The 23,161-nt window shown below is 43.6% G+C and overlaps 1 protein-coding gene across 2 annotated transcripts in view; it reads right to left on the bottom strand.

The window, feature by feature from the left end:
• The window catches only part of LOC124776302 (ATP-binding cassette sub-family C member 4-like), a 380,895-nt gene extending 358,084 nt beyond the window's left edge, over positions 1-22,811 (bottom strand). For both annotated transcript variants that reach the window (XM_047251227.1, XM_047251228.1), the window contains exon 1: positions 22,733-22,811. The gene's annotated coding sequence lies outside the window, so the exon portion shown is untranslated. The remainder of the gene's footprint in view (positions 1-22,732) is intronic.
• Between the last annotated feature and the right edge of the window lie 350 nt (positions 22,812-23,161).

Raw genomic sequence — 23,161 nt, 5'->3', positions numbered from 1 at the left:
GATATGATTGACGGAGTACACCGAGAAAGCTAAAATAAGGGTAGCAGGTTTTGTATTATCGCAAAATGGGGAGAGTCACTGAACTGATCAGCATTTGAGGTGGACATCATTAAAACAAAGGCGTTTTTCGCTGCGGCGGAATATTCTCGTGAAATTCCGATCACCAACTTTCTCCTCCGAATGCGAAAATATTTTGTTGACGTCGACCAACGTAGGAAGAAACGATCACCATAATAAAATAAGGGAAATCAGAGCTCGCACGGAAAGATATAGGTGTTCGTTTTTTCCGCGCGCTATACGAGATTGGAATAACAGAGAATTGTGAAGGTAGTTCGATGGACCCTCTGCCAGGCACTTGGATGTGATTTGCAGAGTACCCATGTAGATGTAGATGTAGAAGGCCTGTGGGTAAAAATCGACAAACAATGAATCAGCTGCACAATCCCACACACAGATTTCTCATGGAACTAATTAAGTTCCGAGTGAAAGCCATGGAATAAATGTCTCTCCATTGTCCCAGCACGACAGAACTGTTGCTTTTTATGTGACGTATTTAAGAATTTTTGAAATGGAAATATAAGTAGGGCGGTATCGATCGAGGTGGAGCAGTGGTCAGCTCAACGGAGGACAATGGCTCAGATTGTCGTCTAGCCATCCACATCCACACTCACGCTCATAAATTAAGGATAATGCTGATACATGGTGAAACAACACTCTGTTGGGCGGTTTGCGGGTTTATATCACCTAGGGGTATGACTATACGATGCATTTGACCTGCGGTCATCGCACGGTGACGCTGGCGGCAGTCCACATACGCAGAGGTGTGTTGGTGCATGTCAGAGTACGGTGCAGTGTGTAAGTGTGCAGACGTTTCCAGACGTGCTAATGGTGACTATGTGTTGAAAATGGCTTAAAGAACACATACTGATGGCGTTACAAGGGGTAGAATACTAGAGCGACTGGAGGCTGGTCAAACACCGCAGGTCGTAACATTTCGCAGCTTGAGAGGATATGTGACGTTATTTCGGTGATTACAGAATCGAATCAAACCTAAAAAGCACTTGGCATTTTGAGTCCACTTAATACGACGCTCCACCCCCTCTGTCATGGATGCATTGACTGGTTCTTTTTGGAAGGGTGCCATAGAGCCGTTGTATCCTACCCTGAAGCAATCAGACTCACAACTGTTGTATCAGGTACCTGATTTCCTGGATACTGAACTGGGATGGACCTGACCTCCGAGATGGCCCCACACACGTTCTATCGAGGACAAATCTAGGGATCTCTCTGAGCAGTTTCGTACCTCAAGATCACACAGAGAGTTCATGTGCCACGGGTCGACAAGTATTCCCTGTTGAAAAATGGCACCACTATACTACTACGTGAGAGGTAACACACGAGGATTCAGGATGTCCGTGACGTACAGTTGTGCCAACGCAGCTCCCTCAACCATTACCAGCCGTGACGTGGCTCCTGACACCATGACGCTCGAATTACTATCGCTGCGCCTTTCCAAAACGTTACAAGAATGGGATCTCTCACCTGATCGCTGCCATATTCGCCGACGATGTTCGGAAATGGTAATGCAGAATCGCGATTCATCCCTAACACAACGTGAGGACTTTCATCAGCACTCTATGCTTTCTGATTAGAGCACCTCTCCAAACGTACTCGTTTGTGTTATGTTACTAACGGAACACTGCGCATGGGTTGGTAATTCCCTAATATGACTCCGACTAGTCGTGTGGAATGACGCAGAATGTTGCAGGGAGGCCATTACTTTCTCACGGATAGCAGGCGCACACGTGGTGGGGTTACGATGTGATTAGCACACAGTACGGTGATTCTCCTTTGCACTGGTCCTATATAGTCGACCAGAACCTTCCCGATGAGTATGCCTGTCTTTTTCCATGCAGTCCAACATCGGACCACTGTCAGATTCGAATCAACCGCAAATCTGGATACTGCAGTATTCTACCAAACAGCCAAATGGAGACCCACAATGAGGACTCTTTCAAACTGTTTAAGATGCTGCCAACACTGTCCTACACGATTACACATCTCCTTGACCGTTACAGTGATCACTGAACATCTGGGGCTGTTCCCGCCCCTTGTAGAGGTGGTACAAAAATATGGAAACACCAAGAAAAATGAGACAGGCGAAATACCCTCAGACTTCAAGGAGAATATAATAATTCCAATCCCAAAGAAAGCAGGTGTTGACAGATGTCAAAATTACCGAACAATCAGTTAAATAAGTCACAGCTGCAAAATACTAACGCGTATTCTCTACAGACGAATGGAAGAACTAATAGAAGCCCCTCGTGGAAGATCAGTTTGGATTCCGTAGAAATATTGGAACGTGTGAGGCAATACTGACCCTACGACTTATCTTAGAAGCTAGATTAACGAAAGGCAAACCTACGTTTCTAGCATTTGTAGACTTAGAGAAAGCTTTTGACATTGTTGACTGGAATACTCTCTTTCAAATTCTGAAGGTGGCAGGGGTAAAATACAGGGAGCGAAAGGCTATTTACAATTTGTACAGAAAACAGATGACAGTTATAAGAGTGGAGTGATATGAAAGGGAAGCTATGGTTGGAAAGGGAGTGAGACCGGGTTTTAGCCTTTCCCCGATGTTATTCAATCTGTATATTGAGCAAGCAGTGAAGGAAACAAAAGAAAAATTCGGAGTAGGTATTAAAATCCATGGAGAAGAAATAAAAACTTTGAGGTTTGCCGATGACATTGTAATTCTGTCAGAGACAGCAAAGGACTTGGAAGAGCAGTTGAACGCAATGGATAGTGTGTTGAAAGGAGGATATAAGATGAACATCAACAAAAGCAAAACGAGGATAATGGAATGTAGCCGAATTAAGCCTGGTGATGCTGAGGGAATTAGATTAGAAAATGAGACACTTAAAGTAGTAAAGAAGTTTTGCTATTTGGGGAGCAAAATAACTGATGTTGGTCGAAGTAGAGAGGATATAAAATGTAGATTGGCAATGGCAAGGAAAAGGATTTCTGAAGAAGAGAAATTTGTTAACAGCGAGTATAGATTTAAGTGTCAGGAAGTCATTTCTGAAAGTATTTGCATGGAGTGTAGCCATGCATGGAAGTGAAACACGGACGACAAATAGTTGGGACAAGAAGAGAATAGAAGCTTTCGAAATGTGGTGCTACAGAAGAATGCTGAAGATAAGGTGGATAGATCACGTAACTAATGAGGAGGTATTGAATAGGATTGGGGAGAAGTTTGTGGCACATCTTGACTAGAAGAAGGGATCGGTTGGTAGGACATGTTCTGAGACATCAAGGGATTGAAAAGGATGTAGGTTGCAGTAGGTACTGGGAGATGAAGAAGCTTGCACGGGATAGAGTAGCATGGAGAGCTGCATCAAACCAGCCTCAGGACTGAAGACCACAACAACAACAACGAAAAATGAATGCTTGAACGTAAACGAAGAAGGTAGCCAAGCTTGCAGGTTGCGGTTGCGCTGTTGAATCTGACCATGGGAAGCACCTGTGCAATGTCCGCAGTAAGTAGCAAGTGTCAGTCGTGGTCAAAACAGGGTTCTGTGTAGTTCTGAGTGCATCATGTCGGAGATAAGTGAAGTCGAAAGTGGGCAAATTGTTGGTGCTGTTATGTTAGCTGTTTCTGTAACTAAGGTATCCGAAGTGTTTGGTGTTTCAAGAGGAACCCTACCGAAGATTTCGGATACAGAGAAAGTGAGAAAACATCATCCCCTAAGCCACACTGAGGTCGAAAGAGCCGGCCGGTGTGGCCGAGCGATTCTAGGCGCTTCATTCTGGAACCACGCTGCCGCTACGGTCGCAGGTTCGAATCCTGCCTCGGGCATGGATGTGTGTGATGTCCTTAGGTTAGTTAGGTTTAAGTAGTTCCAAGTTCTAGGGGACTGATGACCTCAGATGTTAAGTCCCGTAGTGCTCAGAGCCATTTGTACCATTTGCGGTCGAAAGTGTGTTGAGTGAGATGACAGTGACTGAAGAGAACTGTGATGAAAAATAAGTGGACGACAGTTGCAAAACTCGCAGCGGAACTCAATGTCCATTCGGCATACCCTGTCAGAACCTAAACAACAAGAAGGGAGCCCCATAAGCAGGGCGTTGCTAGGCGATCTGGAATTCCAAAACCACTCATCAGAGATGCAAATGCCTGTAAGAGGAAAACGTGGTTCTGAAGCTATAACGTCTCTCACATGGACCAACGGAAGAAAGTCGTTTGGCCGGATGACTCTTGTTCCGCAGTGTTTCTTTCTGTCGTATTTTACGGCCAAAGAGTGGAACATGGCAACGTTCAGTGATGATGTACGCAGCCATATCGGAGTATTCCATGGGCCTCATAGTTTCTCAGCAAGGTCGCATTAGTGCAAAGTGTTGTAATCCCGTTGATTTTCCCGGCGTGTTATATGATTATGTTCTCCACGGGTATGCTGCCGGATATAATCGTCTTCAATGCACGATATTTCGGCGATCCATCTGGCTGCCATCTTCAGGTGCAATCGCTGAGACAGTTCTGGCGTCTGAGCGATCACACCTGAAGACGGCGGCCAGATGGGTCACCGAAGACGATTATAGCCGGCAGCTTACCCGTGGAGAACTAAGTGCGAAGTGTTGTATGACCATTTTCGCTGATCAGATCCATCCCATTTTACAACGTATGTTTCCCAATTGTGATCATGCGTTCCAAGACGGCGGGGCCCACGTTCACACAGCTCGTGTCGTTCAGGACTGGTTTGTGAGTACGAGAAAGAATATTCGCATTCCCCGGGCCACCACGGCCACCAGGATTCGATATATTATTATTTGTAGTCTACTTTGGAGTGACGGATGTGTGATCGCTATCAGCCTCATCATCGCAATCTGAACTTGTCTTTTTCAGGAGGAATGGTGCAAGATTCCCGTGGAAACGGTGCTGGACCTGACTTATCCATAACGAGACGAATTCTAGCCGCTTTGATTTCCCACGGTTTCACTACACCGTATTAGGAACGGTAATGAATAGTGTTTTTGGTGTCACCATATTTTTTTCCACTCCCTGTATATCCAGCAACATGCCTGGTAGCAATACCAATTACAAACAAAATTAATACATTCTGGTGGCCATTCTACCTGTTAGAGAATTGCAACTCTTAATCAGGTACATACAGGCATATGGTATGAAAGAGTATGAAGTTGCATTGACGTCTCAAGTGTGCACTAGTTTTCTCGTTAGGCATCGTAGTTCATTAAGGTAGTTCAGATGAAGGACGTAGCACGTGAAACTTTTAGACAGACTGAACCGCACCTAGACTGGCCATATTGTCTGTGTCGTGACGCTGCTTTTTCTGAGGCAACCAACAAAGCGAAGGACTGGATGTGATGTTCCCACTTTCCAACTTCCGAAAATGTGGTTATAACTGAAGCACCAAAGAAATTGATATAGGCATGCGTATTCAAATACAGAGACACGTAAACTGGCAGAATACGGCACTGCCGTCGGCAAGGCCTATATAAGACAACAAATATCAGGCGCATTTGTTAGACAGGTTACTGCTGCTACAATCGCACTTTATCAAGATTTAAGTGATTTTCATCGTCGTGTTATAGTCGGGGCACGAGTGATGGGACACAGCGTCTCCGACGTTGCGATGAAGAGGGGATTTTCCCGTATCACCATTTCACGAGTGTATCGTGAATATCAAGAATCCGGTAAAACATCAGATATCTGACATCACTGCAGCGGGAAAAGGAAGAGAATCGTTCAATGTGACAGAAGTGCAACCTGAGCCGTAGTAAAGTTAGCTTTGAAAAGCGCGCCGCAGCGCGTAGCAGGAAGCAGTCGCCCTCCGTTTTCTGGCGGTGGCGCCGTTGTCGCAATTGAAGGCTTCGGTGTCTCCTTCTAGCGGAAAAGGGGAAAAGTGGGCTGTTCGCGTGGGTTTAAGAGGTGGCTGTATGGGCTCTCCTTGAGAGTCCCCGTGCAGGACAGCTTAGGAACTCGCAAGCCTATCCCATAACTTTAACTTACATAATGTAGGAAAAATAGCGCTAGGCTATTACAACCTATACCTTAACCAAATGGAACACACTCCCCTTGTTCCATACATTAGCACACACGTCTCCTTGAGAGTTGGCAGTCGGGGCATCAAGAAGCGATTTCTCTACCGGTGCTAGAGGGACAGCAAGCAGACCGCGGCATCAGCGTAAGCGACGCGAGCAGCGGTTCCGTGGTATGGGTCGTTAACCTGCTCGTCGTGAAAGGAGTCTTCCTGAGCGTGGGTCCGCAAGGAACCTAATTTGCAGTTCTGCCGTATGCTGTCGACCGGCGAGGAGGTTCTGAAAATAGGCGCGCCTTCCTACGTCCGTTGAAACGGCTGGCAGCGGGCGGCTCGGCAGAGTATTTGGAAGTGCTGCGTTGGTCCAGTCCTGAGAGTCGTAACGCACCAGAAGTTGAGTATTGATTGTTAACAGATTTTATGAAGTTTAATTGAATTCAATTTACTTATTCTTGTTAATTATACCAGCCGTATATTTTGGGGATTTCCCGCCATTTATTCTCGTCTGCCCACCAGCGGGAAGGAGGTAATATTAGAAAGGGTGGTCCGTTTGTCCCCTTTTGAGGACGAAAGGGGGGGGGGGGGAGAGTCAGAGTAAATCTGTTGTTCGGACTGCGTTTTTCCCCTCCCAGCTTACCTACGGGTTTATTCGACTGTTGTCCTCTGCCATGTCTGTGAAAGTCTAAGGCACCAATGGCTGTACTGTTTAAAATGCAAGGCACTAAGACCTGATCCATTCTCTCGCCTGCCATAACTAATATTACTGGACTCACGTGTGTCGTCGTCGTCCCCCCTCCCCCCCGTGTGTATGACTTATGCGTTTTGGTTTTTCTATTTTGAGAACATTTGTAAACAGGATTGTCTTTATACACTCCTGGAAACTGAAATAAGAACACCGTGAATTCATTGTCCCAGGAAGGGGAAACTTTATTGACACATTCCTGGGGTCAGATACATCACATGATCACACTGACAGAACCACAGGCGCATAGACACAGGCAACAGAGCATGCACAATGTCGGCACTAGTACAGTGTATATCCACCTTTCGCAGCAATGCAGGCTGCTATTCTCCCATGGAGACGATCGTAGAGATGCTGGATGTAGTCCTGTGGAACGGCTTGCCATGCTATTTCCACCTGGCGCCTCAGTTGGACCAGCGTTCGTGCTGGACGTGCAGACCGCGTGAGACGACGCTTCATCCAGTCCCAAACATGCTCAATGGGGGACAGATCCGGAGATCTTGCTGGCCAGGGTAGTTGACTTACACCTTCTAGAGCACGTTGGGTGGCACGGGATACATGCGGACGTGCATTGTCCTGTTGGAACAGCAAGTTCCCTTGCCGGTCTAGGAATGGTAGAACGATGGGTTCGATGACGGTTTGGATGTACCGTGCACTATTCAGTGTCCCCTCGACGATCACCAGTGGTGTACGGCCAGTGTAGGAGATCACTCCCCACACCATGATGCCGGGTGTTGGCCCTGTGTGCCTCGGTCGTATGCAGTCCTGATTGTGGCGCTCACCTGCACGGCGCCAAACACGCATACGACCATCATTGGCATCAAGGCAGAAGCGACTCTCATCGCTGAAGACGAAACGTCTCCATTTGTCCCTCCATTCACGCCTGTCGCGACACCACTGGAGGCGGGCTGCACGATGTTGGGGCGTGAGCGGAAGACGGCCTAACAGTGTGCGGGACCGTAACCCAGCTTCATGGAGACGGTTGCGAATGGTCCTCGCCGATACCCCAGGAGCAACAGTGTCCCTAATTTGCTGGGAAGTGGCGGTGCGGTCCCCTACGGCACTGCGTAGGATCCTACGGTCTTGGCGTGCATCCGTGCGTCGCTGCGGTCCGGTCCCAGGTCGACGGGCACGTGCACCTTCCGCCGACCACTGGCGACAACATCGATGTACTGTGGAGACCTCACGCCCTACGTGTTGAGCAATTCGGCGGTACGTCCACCCGGCTTCCCGCATGCCCACTATACGCCCTCGCTCAAAGTCCGTCAACTGCACATACGGTTCTCGTCCACGCTGTCGCGGCATGCTACCAGTGTTAAAGACTGCGACGGAGCTCCGTATGCCACGGCAAACTGGCTGACACTGACGGCGGCGGTGCACAAATGCTGCGCAGCTAGCGCCATTCGACGGCCAACACCGCGGTTCCTGGTGTGTCCGCTGTGCCGTGCGTGTGAACATTGCTTGTACAGCCCTCTCGCAGTGTCCGGAGCAAGTATGGTGGGTCTGACACACCGGTGTCAATGTGTTCTTTTTTCCATTTCCAGGAGTGTATGTTCCAGACAAGTTAGATTCTGCGCCATTTAATGAGCCTGAGTGAGGCTGTTGTAACCAAATGGAACCAAATGGGAAATTTGTCTGCCCAAAAGTGAAATCATTTATTCAAATTGTATTCATTTATCCATGGAGTGAAACTCACCTGTAATTTAGCTGAGCTTGAAATATTATACAGCGTCGCGTTGTATACGTTAAATTGCTTGCCTGTACTTGCCTTTTACTGGCGTGAAATTTTTTATAATAATTTAATCGTTTAAAAGTCCTTTCCTATCGTAAATTGTCACTTATTCGTTAAATGATTGTTGGTTTTTTTTAAAAAAATATCGTAACGTCTAGCACCAAATTTGAAAAAGAGTGTTACTGAAAATTATGTGTAATTTCACCAGTTGTTCCTTGGCACCTACTTCCACTTTATATTTTGTGTATTAATTGTGATTAATAACCTTTGGTGAACCAGTTGTAATTTTACGGTTCACAACCCTTCCGCAAATTGCTGCAGATTTCAATGTTGGCCCATCAGCAAGTGCCAGCATGCGAAACATTCAACAAAACATCATCGTTAAGGGCTTTCGGAGCCGAATGCCCACTCATTTACCCTTGGTGACTGCAAGACACAAAGCTTTACGCCTCGCTTGGGTCCCTCAGCACCGACATTGGACTGTTGATGACTGGAAACATGTTGCCTGGTCGGACGATTCTCGTTTGAAATTGTATAGAGCGGATGAACGTGTACATATATGGAGACAACCTTGTGAATCCATGGACCTGCTTGTCAGCAGGGAACTGTTCAAGCTGGTGAAGACTCTGTAACGATGTGAGGAATGTGCGGTTGAGTGATATGGGACCCATGGTACGTCTAGATACGACTCTGACAGCTGACACGTAAGTAAGCATTGTCTGATCACCTGCGTCCATTCAGACGAACTTGCGCAATTCAAGCAGGAGAATGCGACACTCTACGGGTCCAGAATTGCTATAGAGCAGCTCCAGGACATTCTTATGAGTTTAAACACTTCCGCTAGCCAACAAACACCCCAGACATAAACATTACTGAGCATATCTGGGATGCCTTGCAGTGTGCTGTTCAGAAGAGATCTCCACCCGCTCGTACTCTTACGGATTTATGGACAGTCCTGCAGGATTCGTGGTGTCAACTCAGTCAAACACTACTTCAGACGTTAGTCGAGTCCACACCACGTAGTGTTGTGGCACTTCTGCGTGTTCGCCGGGGCCCTACACGATATTAGGCAGGGTACCAGTTTCTTTGGCTGTTCAGCTGTCTAGTACACTGAGCATAGGTGTTATTATGTATCTGGATATTAGTCTTAAATGAATGTCAGAATTGTGTATCTTGCTCTCCTGTGGAGACTTAGAAACAAAGCAGTTTTTTACGACTCATAATGTTCCACACTGATCGTAAGAAAATTAGAAGTAATACATGCTTCATTTTCTCCAGCTGCTCCTCAACTTGTAATTTATAGCGTGTATTAATTGTCTTTCAGATACTGTTGTTCTCCAATAACTTTCTAATCGTTTGTTTTTGCTGCACACTTGGGTAATCCAACCGGAATATATTGTACTCACACACCAACATTCCTTCTAACCACACACGTTCTAGTTGTACTTAAGTTTCACCCTAGTACTCGTTGCTCTATGGCTAACTATTTTGTCTGTAGGATTTTAGTGTGTTACTTAGCGCCCGGGATATTATCCTCCAAAACTATATTTTGCTCTAGGATGGAACATCAAATGTCGTGTAAAATAACATGGCTGGTTGCCCTCACTTCTCATTTTTGTGTCATAATTATCGTACCTTGATTTTTGCGTTCTTTTAGCTTTACGTAACCTTTTTAAGAGCCAAAACCTGCCCCGTGTTCTCATATCTCCACGTTCATACAAAGAAGTTTGCTATCAATTTCTCTTAGAATACGTATCTCTAGATCCAGCACCATATCTAAATATTTATACAAAAGGAGATACCGTACATAATTTGTAGAAGAGGGATGTAGTTTTTACCCATCTGTTACGTGTTACATCAATTCCCGTGCATTGACACTTCATGCTACCAACATACGGAAAAAGAAACAGAATGACAACAGCCACAGACAGATCGGAACACTGGCTGAGGAGTGAGAAGCGACCTGTGGAGTGGATGACTTCACGACTACGGTAGGACGTGAGGAAACAGCTAAACAGGCGGAAGATAGCACTCTTCACTGCAGACTAACCTGGAAACTAGTCGAAGGAGAGATAACACGTGTAGGACTGAGAACAGCACACTTTCCCAGTAAACTTGTTCCAGGAAATCATGCAGTAACGACTGTAGGTGACCTAGCATAATGAAACATTAGAACATCTTAGAAACATTTGTAGCTCATAGTTTTGTGTGCAACTTCAAACTCTTAAAATCCCTAAAAACTAAAACACTGATATAGCTCAGTAAGGAAACTTTGATCAGTTTTCAGTGGCAAATTTTACGAACATAATGTTTCGTCTACCGAAGCTGACACTACCAGCTGCTTTGTCCAAGGACATAGGTGAAGGAGGAGTCCTTATTCCCCCTAACACCTAAATGAAATTATGCACGACCTAGCTGCCGTGTCGGGAAACTGAAAAATGTTCTTGTTTTCTATCATACGACGGAAAAGGAATGCGCACTATCGATTGCCACCAACGTCATCGATAAATTTAAAGTAACGAAATATCGATAGCACTATCGGCTATCGACCATCTCTACTTTAGCCAGTACCAACCGCTACATTGTTGGCCTTACTTGAACTGAGCTGTTGATTTCTTACTCAGTTCATTTCTTACCTGTGCTGAATTTAATGTAAGTGCTGCCGTTTATTGTTTTTGTGCTGTTATGGTTTTTAACCTTGGATAAGTTTGTAACTAGAAAAAAGAGGGAAACTGATACTGATTCGTCCACTAGCGTTCTGTAAGTTACAAATATGTACGTGTCACTGTGTGTATAACAGCCTAATCACCTCTCTACAGCAGTCCACTATTAGCACTGGAGTCGTTATTTGGAGACTGTCAGAACTTTTAAGTTGCAATATTTCACTATTCAGAAGGCAGTGGAGCGGTAAACAAAAGTACGAACGACATTAAATTACAATCAGGCCATTAAGATACACTTGGATTTGCCCGCGTCGTCAAAAATCGCGTTAGTCACCAAAAATATCGCCAAAACGACGATGGCTGCATTTATTATAGAAATTTGCTCAAAGTTGTGAATCATTACTACAACCGGTTCCGATACGGAACGATGGGGAGGATTTTGTGGAGAGCGGAAAGGGCATGTGGTGACAGCACGTAGTTCATTCGTTTCTAAAAGATTTTGTCAGCTGAATGCTTGAATTCGCCTGAGCCAACTGCATCCTCCTCCTCCCCCCCCCCCCCCCCCCCGTCGGGTCTTTGGTCCAAAATCAACTACGCTCTTGATGTACTATAACAATTGAAACCAGAATCCCGTGCACAAACAATCAAATCTTAAAATTCGCAAGCATTCATACTCTATCAAATGATCAAACATACACAATTAAAGGAAAAGTGAAAATCAGAATTCCATTTTTTGTTGTGATGCGTTTTATTTTACTTCAAAACAATGTACAATAACTAGGTTGTATTTTTTCCACCGACCGGGTTAGTTCTGTGCATTGAGGTGTCGAGCAAACATCCCTTTTTTTGTTGGTTGTTTGGGGGAAGAGGCCAAACAGCGAGGTCATCGGTCTCATCGGATTGGGGAAGGACGGGGAAGCAAGTTGGCCGTGCCCTTTTCAAAGGAACCATCCCGGCATTTGCCTGGAGCGATTTAGGGAAATCACGGAAAACCTAAATCAGGATGGCCGGACGCGGGATTGAACCGTCGTCCTCCCGAATGCGAGTCCAGTGTGCTACAAACATCCCTGGATTCTTGACGCGAGGTGGGCCGAAGCCATCTTCCGGAAACTTTGAAAATGTTTTTCTGTGGATTCTCATTTTCAATTAAGGCAAATGCCGGGGTTGATCCCTTACTGTAGGCGACAGCAAATTTCGTCGAATTCTTTTCTTTCCTGACGGATTCCAGTTCCAAAAATGGTTCAGATGGCTCTAAGCACTATGGAACTTTACATCTGAGGTCATCAGTCCCATAGACTAAGAACTACTTAAACCTAACAAACCTAAGGACATCACCCACGTCCATGCCCGAGGCAGGATTCGAACCTGCGACCATAGCAACCACGCGGTTCCGGACTGAAGCGCCTGGATTCCAGTTCCCCCAAAGATGAAGCCTCTCTAAAAGAAAAAAGCTGCATCAAAGATTAGGCGAACACCTCTTCGGGGAATCCTATCATTAAAAGTCGTACGATAAGTAAATAACAATCCAAATTCACCTCATTTAGGATCACGTGTGTAATTTCCGGGACAATAGTGCAGAAAATGATTGTTCTCCACCGCAAGACGTGCAGATGCACACTTAAATCAAGAAATTTGAAAAAACGTATGGTTGAATAATGCCAGATCTTTTGCAATTTCGCCACCAAACAATGTTCTACCTTCTCTGTCGAACCGAATAATATCACGTCTTTTTATTCCAACAGCCCTTTCGGTAATAATCACGATGTCCGGAAAATTCGCACTCGTCCATTCCTGAGATCACTTCTTCAGCTCAAATCCAGATTCAAAGAAGAAGAGTGTAAAATGAGCGTGGTGGGTGAAGTGAGAATGAAACGTGACTGCTTCTTAGTGGTTTGACAAAATACAGCACTCCTAAGTAACGAGATTATATCTACGTTTGGTGGAAACTCGGGGATCATTGTCAAATAAAACGGTTTATCGCTCCTATCCAAATTCTGTGTTTTATGGGGCGAAATTCAGAAAATACACTATTATGCACAATAGCATTATATTATTCACTATGGGCAGAAAAAGATGATAAATACTCAGGATAAATTGTAAACTATGTCATATTAAGAATAAAAAAACTCGAAATATGCAATATGCATGAATTTACTTCACAGAAAAACTATGGTTGTTAGGCATTATTAGGCCATAGAATGAATAATATCAGAGTTTGATAAGTGAAACCAACACAATTATAGAAAAACATGCATTCTCATGGAAACTATGGCTTTAATAATAACTATACCTGAAGTGAGTTTGATTGCATGTTGCACTGTAAATACGTTAATGTTTTACATTTATTTGCTGCGTTTCTCTCATGAATTTTAAGTGCTATTTCTGCAGTTCAAATGCAAGTAAAAAAGAAAATCGACAGTTTGTTCGGTGACGAAATTACAGAAGGAAATATTATTTCACAATCACAGGAACGAAGAAACGTCCGAGTTCAAGCCTTGCCACCAGCATTTCTAACTTCACCGCCAACACTAGACAAGGCAGTTGCGTAATGTCGTTAAAAAGGAACAAACTGCACACATCCAAAACATATGTCCATAAATTGTCAGTAATGGGGCTATGTTTGCAAATGTCCATTTTGTTAGTGTGGATTGCCTACATCAGGGGTAGGTATGCACTCAGGGGCAAACCTATTGTTCTCCTTTGATTTCAGGTACTTAACCTATTGTTCTGTTAAGTGCTTTTCCATGTCACCCCCATTTCCTTTTGTTGACAGGAAGTTAACCTACTATCCCACTGCCCCCTCCCACTCCCCCAACCCCCTCCCCCTCGCTGCTACAGGTACACTTTCAGGTCTGAGTTCTTGGAACAGGCCCCCTCTCACTCTTATCAATTTGATTGACTGCTTAATTAAACTGATTAATCAATTAACTTCTCTGGTCGGAAAGTACCAAGGCTCCCCCCTGGCGGGCAGTTCAAATTCCATCAGGACAATGCAACCTCTACTAATATAAGAAAATGGTGGGAAGATAATTTAGGTCACATTGAGTACTTAATTAACTTGATCAATTAATTAACCTAATTATGACCCTCCACAATTTTCTGGTACACTTTTCGAATTTCACATGCTTTTGAATGCCATTTCTCTTCCTTGCCACACACCTCCTTAAATTTTTGTACTGCATTTTACATAAAAATTATGCAAATTAACCTAGTGTTCTGCACTTAACCTGCTGTTCTGCTCTATGTCACCCACTCATGCACTCCCGTAACTACTGTACTGTTAACACCACATTGATATAAAAAATTTATGCAAATTAACTAAACCGGTATTCTTCACATTTATGGGGTTGTTTTTCTTAATTAGCGCCATCCTATTGGTCAGTGAAATCGATGGAGTACAGCTTAAACAAAATATTGCTAATAAAAAACACATCCTGCCACTCGACGCCCAACACCGCCACCGCCCCCATCACCACTGCGAGCCTCTGCCGGACGCAAGCCAGCACGAGCCATCGCTCTCACACTGCTGCAGGTGAAAGTTGTGTCTATTTTCGTGCATACAGATAGAATTCTTCGGGTGCTGTACTGACGTCACAGAACTCGAAAGCACGCTCACGCTGTTCCCATACGTGATGACGCATAGCTGCGGTATGGTCCAGCACTGAGAGAAATGTTCCAATGCTTCCCAGAATAGCACAGGTAGTTAGTTCAAGTGGGGATGCGGCACAATCTATGATTATCACCGGGGAGGTTGCTGATGCACGTCGTTGGTGCCCACAGTAGGCGGCAGAATCACTGTTAAGAAGTTTTTTTTTTTTTTTTGGTCATCAGTCTACTGACTGGTTTGATGCGGCCCGCCACGAATTCCTTTCCTGTGCTAACCTCTTCATCTCAGAGTAGCACTTGCAACCTACGTCCTCAATTATTTGCTTCACGTATTCCAATCGCTGTCTTCCACTACAGTTTTTGCCCTCGACAGCTCCCTCTAGTACCATGGAAGTCATTCCCTCGTGTCTTAGCAGATGTGCTATCATCCTGTCCCTTCTCCTTAACAGTGTTTTCCACATATTCCTTGCCTCTCCGATTCAGCGTAGAACCTCCTCATTCCTTACCATAAGGTAAGTCCACCTAATTTTCAACATTCGTCTATAGCACCACATCTCAAATGCTTCGATTCTCTTCTGTTCCGGTTTTCCCACAGTCCATGTTTCAGTACCATACAATGCTGTACTCCAGACGTACATCCTCAGAAATTTCTTCCTCAAATTAAGGCCGGTATTTGATATTAGTAGACTTCTCTCGACCAGAAATGCCTTTTTTGCCACAGCGAGTCTCCTTTTGATGTCCTCCTTGCTCCGTCCGTCATTGGTTATTTTACTGCCTAGGTAGCAGAATTCCTTAACTTCATTGACTTCGTGATCATCAATCCTGATGTTAAGTTTCTCGCTGTTCTCATTTCTACTACTTATCATTACCTTCCTCTTTCTCCGATTTACTCTCAAATCATACTGTGTACTCATTAGACTGTTCATTCCGTTCAGCAGATCATTTAATTCTTCTTCACTTTCACTCAGGATAGCAATGTCATCAGCGAATCGTATCATTGATATCCTTTCACCTTGTATTTTAATTCCACTCCTGAACCTTTCTTTTATTTCCCTCATTGCTTCCTCGATGTACAGATTGAAGAGTAGGGGCGAAAGGCTACAGCCTTGTCTTACACCCTTCTTAATACGAGCACTTCGTTCTTGATCGTCCACTCTTATTATTCCCTCTTGGTTGTTGTACATATTGTATATGACCCGTCTCTCCCTATAGCTTACCCCTACTTTTTTCAGAATCTCGAACAGCTTGCACCATTTTATATTGTCGAACGCTTTTTCCAGGTCGTCAAATCTTATGAAAGTGTCTTGATTTTTCTTTAGCCTTGCTTCAATTATTAGGTGTAACGTCAGAATTGCCTCTCTCGTCCCTTTACTTTTCCTAAAGCCAAACTGATCGTCACCTAGCGCATTCTCAATTTTCTTTTCCATTCTTCTATATATTATTCTTGTAAGCAGCTTCGATGCATGAGCTGTTAAGCTGATTGTGCGATAATTCTCGCACTTGTCAGCTCTTGCCGTCTTCGGAATTGTGTGGATGATGCTTTTCCGAAAGTCAGATGGTATGTCGCCAGACTCATACATTCTACACACCAACGTGAATAGTCGTTTTGTTGCCACTTCCCCCAATGATTTTAGAAATTCTGAGGGGATGTTATCTATCCCTTCTATCTTATTTGACCGTAAGTCCTCCAAAGCTGTTTTAAATTCCGATTCGAATACTGGATCCCCTATCTCTTCTAAATCGACTCCTGTTTCTTCTTCTATCACATCAGACAAATCTTCACCCTCATAGATGCTTTCAATGTATTCTTTCAACCTATCTGCTCTCTCTTCTGCATTTAACAGTGGAATTCCCGTTGCACTCTTAATGTTACCACCGTTGCTTTTAATGTCACCAAAGGTTGTTTTGACTTTCCTGCATGCTGAGTCTGTCCTTCCGACAATCATATCTTTTTCGATGTCTTCACATTTTTCCTGCAGCCATTTCGTCTTAGCTTCCCTGCACTTCCTATTTATTTCATTCCTCAGCGACTTGTATTTTTGTATTCCTGATTTTGCCGGAACGTGTTTGTACTCCCTCCTTTCATCAATCGACTGAAGTATTTCTTCTGTTACCCATGGTTTCTTCGCAGCTACCTTCTTTGTACCTATGTTTTCTTTCCCAACTTCTGTGATGGCCCTTTTTAGAGATGTCCACTCCTCTTCAACTGTATTGCCTACTGCGCTATTCGTTATTGCTGTATCTATAGCGTTAGAGAACTTCAAACGTATCTCGTCATTCCTTAGTACTTCCGTATCCCACTTCTTTGCGTATTGATTCTTCCTGACTAATGTCTTGAACTTCAGCCTACTCTTCATCACTACTATATTGTGATCTGAGTCTATATCTGCTCCTGGGTACGCCTTACAATCCAGTATCTGATTTCGGAATCTCTGTCTGACCATGATGTAATCTAATTGAAATCTTCCCGTATCTCCCGGCCTTTTCCAAGTATACCTCCTCCCCTTGTGATTCTTCAACAGGGTATTCGCTATTACTAGCTGAAACTTGTTACAGAACTCAATTAGTCTTTCTCCTCTTCCATTCCTTGTCCCAAGCCCATATTCTCCTGTAACCTTTTCTTCTACTCCTTCCCCTACAACTGCATTCCAGTCGCCCATGACTATTAGATTTTCGTCCCCCTTTACATACTGCATTACCCTTGCAATATCCTCATACACTTTCTCTATCTGTTCATCGTCAGCTTGCCACGTCGGCATGTATACCTGAACTATCGTTGTCGGTGTTGGTCTGCTGTCGATTCTGATTAGAACAACCCGGTCACTGAACTGTTCACAGTAATACACCCTCTGCCCTACCTTCCTATTCATAACGAATCCTACACCTGTTATACCATTTTCTGCTGCTGTTGATATTATCCGATACTCATCTGACCAGAAATCCTTGTCTTCCTTCCACTTCACTTCACTGACCCCTACTATATCTAGATTGAGCCTTTGCATTTCCCTTTTTAGATTTTCTAGTTTCCCTACCACGTTCAAGCTTCTGACATTCCACGCCCAGACTCGTAGAACGTTATCCTTTCGTTGATTATTCAATCTTTTTCTCATGGTAACCTCCCCCTTGGCAGTCCCCTCCCGGAGATCCGAATGGGGGACTATTCCGGAATCTTTTGCCAATGGAGAGGTCATCATGACACTCCTTCAATTACAGGCCACATGTCCTGTGGATACAAGTTACGTGTCTTTAATGCAGTGGTTTCCATTGCCTTCTGCATCCTCATGTCGTTGATCATTGCTGATTCTTCCGCCTTTAGGGGCAATTTCCCACCCCTAGGACAAGAGAGTGCCCTGAACCTCTATCCGCTCCTCCGCCCTCTTTGACAAGACCGTTGGTAGAATGAGGCTGACTTCTTATGCCGGAAGTCTTCGGCCGCCAATGCTGATTATTTATCAAAATTTAGGCAGTGGCGGGGATCGAACCCGGGACCGAAGATGTTTTGATTATGAATCAAAGACGCTACCCCTTTTTTTTATTTTTTTTTTTTAGACCACGGGTACTAGAAGTACCTAGCAGATAAAGACGGTGAAATAGACAATTTGAAAACAGAAGTTGAAACTGTAGGAATGTGGAGATAAATGATTAGATCTCTGTGAAACCTAAAGAGGAGGAGGCTAATAAAAAAGGTAAGCGACTATGGGGAGGAGTAAGCACTGAGTTTTCTTAGCTCTGTGAAAAGTATGCTTACAGGACCGAAATCCGAACTAGAAGGTAGATTCTGGTAATCGGCGTTTAAAGTCTGCATTGATAGCTGATAATCAGCAATTAAGATAAAAATTGAGAGTTCTAATCTTGACGGATTAAAAACTGAATTTCTTACATTAGAAAATGAGCTAGATATTAATTACAAGGAGTTAAAAGATGCATTACACCACAAGACTTGACAATTAAGGCAGAAAATATCATCAGAAGGGAACTCGTTAAAAAAGCGGTATAAAACTGGATTTAGGCAACTGAGGTGTATTCAACAGGACACACAAGAGATAGTGGACGGATACATAGTGAATTTTAAACAAAATGTATCTGTACATTACGTAGAAGTACCTAAGCCAGTTATTGATGTAAGTAGTGTAAGTAAGTAGTGTAAGTAATAAGTAGTGTAAGTAGTACATTACGTAGAAGTACCTAAGCCAGTTATTGATGTAAGTAGTAGTCAAGAAATTGAAGTCATGCAATAGCAAACTGGGCAGGTGGAGATTATGAAGTACAAAAGTCAATCCACTATTGTCGAATTAAGCTATATTAAAAATCAATTGGATTCTGATGTATGTCTACGTGTTAAACCTGTAGTTAAGAAAGATGAAGCGAAATATTATAAGTAGAGACCGGATTATATGCTTCATAAAAACCTTACAATATGGAAGCGAATATGCATGAAAAATGCATGAACAGTGTCGAAATATGCAAGATCAAATAACTAAAAAACGCGGTAGTGACTGCGTGCATTTTATCTCAAAGTTGAACTTATGCATATAAATTACGAGGAAGAGTGCTGGCCACACAAGAAATCGGTACAGTTAGAACCCTGAGATCATTTTCTGAATACTTTCTGGTAGAGGTTAGGAAGCGGGCCTTTCTGGGATCATTTTTTTAAAATTTTCGAATGGGGATGCATACCATGTTTCAAGAATTGTTCCTTCTTTACTACTGTTGTCGGTAGCAAGCGGATGCGACGCAGCGAAACAATCGATATGTACAGGACCAACTTCGATATATATCGCACGCAGAGGGATACGCTCAAGTACACCGTAATATTTTATTAAAAAAAAAAACATACAATCGTGAATTTCTTTGAACAGCATTAACTTTTAATCAATACTATTGTATCAAAGCATCATTTACAATTTATTTTACATTCTTCTACTATTGTCAACGTAGACGACCAAATACTGTTCGGTAGTAAGATTGTGTCTCCGATCACTCAAAACATTTTTATAAGCAGAAAAGGACCGTTCTACCTCAACTGAGGTAACAGGGCAGTATTTGAATTAAGTGCTATGTTGGCACTTACCCCGTCCCTTTAATAAAACTATCAATTTGGCACAAGGGTTCAAAGTCTGTTTATTGTTTAAAATCTTTTCAAACTCTCAGTTTTCTTGCGAATACCTCCGGCGATGAGGAGTACGTTAGAATAATTTTATTCATTAACTGAACAGATTTATTCAACGCCAAACCTTAAGTTCCAAGCTTTTTAATACTTGCAGGTGTATGGGAATAATGAGTGCTTATCACAGCAATGCGTTTTTTAATACCGGAGTCTTAAAAGCTTCCTTAGACTCGCAAACGGCCAAAGCCTCTGCACTGTCGAAGTCGTTTACTACCCCTCTAATGGCCTCGAAATGTTCATTGTAAAACAACACAGCTTCGACCCACACGCCCCAACGAGCTACCGCTGGTTCAGGAGGTAAAGGCACATATGGTAGTTTTTCTTCATAGGTCTTGATGCAAGCAGCAGCCTTTAGAAACACTTTGTTTGTGGTTGAAATCAGTTTATTTATATTCACAAACGTGGAACGTACTTCTTCAGCAAGGCGATGTACTCCATGAGCAAAGCACGTCACCTGAATCACATTGGGATAAAATATTCGGAGGACTTTTCCTGCTTTGATATCTAGGGAGCAGCATCTGAAATAAACACAAACACCCTTTCAGCTGCAGAAGATTCCGGTAATATTTTTCTAATACCATCATTCACAAATCTGGCGATCGTAGGAAGATTCACTCTTTCAAGTTCTTTGCAGGCCGCTAAATACTAAGAAGGCTCTTCTTTTAAAGCACCAACAATTAAATTTGCAATGTAACGGCCACAAGTTTGTGTAGTTTCGTCAGCTGAAATCCAGATAATGGTGTCCTTGAGGACATTGCGTATTTCTTCCAGAACATCTACGTAAACTGTCGGTATGTAATGTTTAGGCAATGTTAATTCATCTGGTATATTTTGATTTAAGCAATATTTGTACAGGAAGCCTCTGAGGATAGGGTTTGTAAATTTGTGAAGAGGAATATTCCTTGCAATGAATGGTTCACATATATATCCACGTTAAACCGTCTTTTTTGGTTACCTTTGGACCTTTACCCTGCTACTGCAACTTGCTGTTGTCAGAAGTTGTTGTCGTGGTCCTTTCTTCTGCATTCCTGCGATATGAAGACTTGTCTGGACATGCCGGTCTATTTGAAGCTTTTTTTTGCGCGAAACGTTTTTTCGCAAACTCGACAATATAAAACAATTCCGTCATGTTTAAATGTTCCAGGATGGTCAGCTAACCACGAAAAGACGTTTCTTTTTTCGGGCGGCATGGCGCACAACTCTTTATATAACACCCGTCGTAAACACATTCAACTGTGTACTAGTAAATAGAAAGCTAAACTGAAACAATGCACTTGCAACTAAAAGCTTGCGTAGTTTAGCTTAATTGTTGCCGACGAGCACGGTACGACAGCGGAGGGGATTAACAGGGGCGCGGGGGCAGGAGTGTTGACTCTGTCTGTCTGTCTGTTCCCTTTCCTGTTCTGTAATGATTTAACTAGGCAGTGACCTCTCGGTTAGCGATTGCACGCATTCTAGGTCGCGGTCAATCTGTGAGACATCTACACTAGATCGAGCTAGAGACCGCCCGTTTTTAAAGTACTGTAAACATAGAGCGAAAAATTGCATCGTTACTAGTTTTTAGTTAAAATATTCAATAACCGGTGAAAAGGAACCAAATATGCAAATACATATGAAACATGCCAGTGCTTATAATCCGGTCTGTGGCAATGGCTATGGTAAAAGAGGGTGTGTGAGTTATTTTCTATGATAAGTACTGAATATGCTGAACTTTGTTGATCAAGTTAATGTAAACGACCAGTCACAATGTAAATGTTTCTGCTAATGAATGTTGCCATCGCACATACAATCGTGTAAGTGAAGATAGTCATGCAGGCGGTAACCGGAAGATGTTTAATTGAGCAGCGGAAAGTGTTACAATGTAATTGCTGCAACGAATCACTACTGTTTCTAATTATCAATTTATTTTGCTATTATTTGAACTGCTGTTCACTTGGAAAATGCTGACGGTGGACGACAGAATTATACCGACTGCTGTGGATGCGGTCGGACGGTTAGACGGATGACGGACGCAACAATCCTCCATTGCTGAGTTTTCGGTCTGCAAAATCTGTCTGTCTCTGTCTGATAAATAAAGCTGCCGGTGTCGCATTCCTACCAACTATACAAATTGGTAAGTGGAAGGGAGGGTTAATTGTTACTCGGCATTTTTTAATTTCAAAGAAGCGCTAATTTTTCTCATCTTTTCTTGAATTATATTCGTGAAAGTCGTGAAACAGTTCATATATATATATCTTGGAACCCTTTAGTGATCTCCATGCAATCCCAGGGTTGTGCTGAACGGAGTTCAATAAATGCTGTCTTAATAACACGGCCGAATAATTATAAAAGAAAAATCAGCTAGCAAACAATGGAAAATCCAGGATGGAATGCAACGATAATACGAAAAGGAAAGTTGCCACTCACCATATAGCGGAGAGGTTGAGACGCAGATAGGCACAAGAAAAAATCACGAGTTGGCATCAGTTGCCAGAGACTACCGTCATGTGTGTGTGAATTGCATTTGCGCGCGCGCGCGCGCGTGTGTGTGTGTGTGTGTGTGTGTCGTCTACTTTTGACGAAGGCCTTGCTGGCCGAAAGCCTATTTGTGAGAGTCTTTTCGTTGTGCCTTTCTGCCACTCAGCATCTCCGCTATATTGTGAATGGCAACTTTCCTTTTCATAATATTGTTACAAAAAACAACTAGCGCTGTTGTTTCATCCATGGTGCCATCCCTGCGTGGACTGTGAGAGAGTACACACCGAAGAGAAAGCACTGTGGAATCACCTGTGAAGTTGATAGCTGGCGAAGAAAGCGGCCGTAGGACCCCTCGTAGAAGCTCACCGAGGTTGCCCGCTTTCAGCACGACTGACTGTGACCAGCCAGCTATCAACGGAAACCCTTGTACGTGCGCCGGACACGAGGCAGTTTTGAAACAACTGACGATAGGCAATCTGTTTACGTCACACTTTCACATGGACAACAAGAAACACTGCGAGTCGCTTTTCTAATGAACCTTCACGCCAAGTTGGAGGTTTACAACCAACCTCAGTGACAATTTTCACAAATTAAGCACACTTTCCGGAATATAAATAAGAAACAAGGAAGGCCACATTCCATTACCGTGAAAAACAGCGCTTTAAACTCTTAGGTGCTTTTGTGGTGCTCTACACATGCAGTATCTTCAAGGTTCAGAGAAGGCTTCAGTATTGCTTA

The sequence above is a fragment of the Schistocerca piceifrons genome, chromosome 2 (genome assembly GCF_021461385.2).
Source record: "Schistocerca piceifrons isolate TAMUIC-IGC-003096 chromosome 2, iqSchPice1.1, whole genome shotgun sequence".
In the NCBI taxonomy this organism is placed as follows: Eukaryota; Metazoa; Arthropoda; class Insecta; order Orthoptera; family Acrididae; genus Schistocerca; species Schistocerca piceifrons.
The sequence above is the reverse complement of the archived record's forward strand: the minus strand, read 5'-3'. Positions and strand labels throughout refer to the sequence as shown.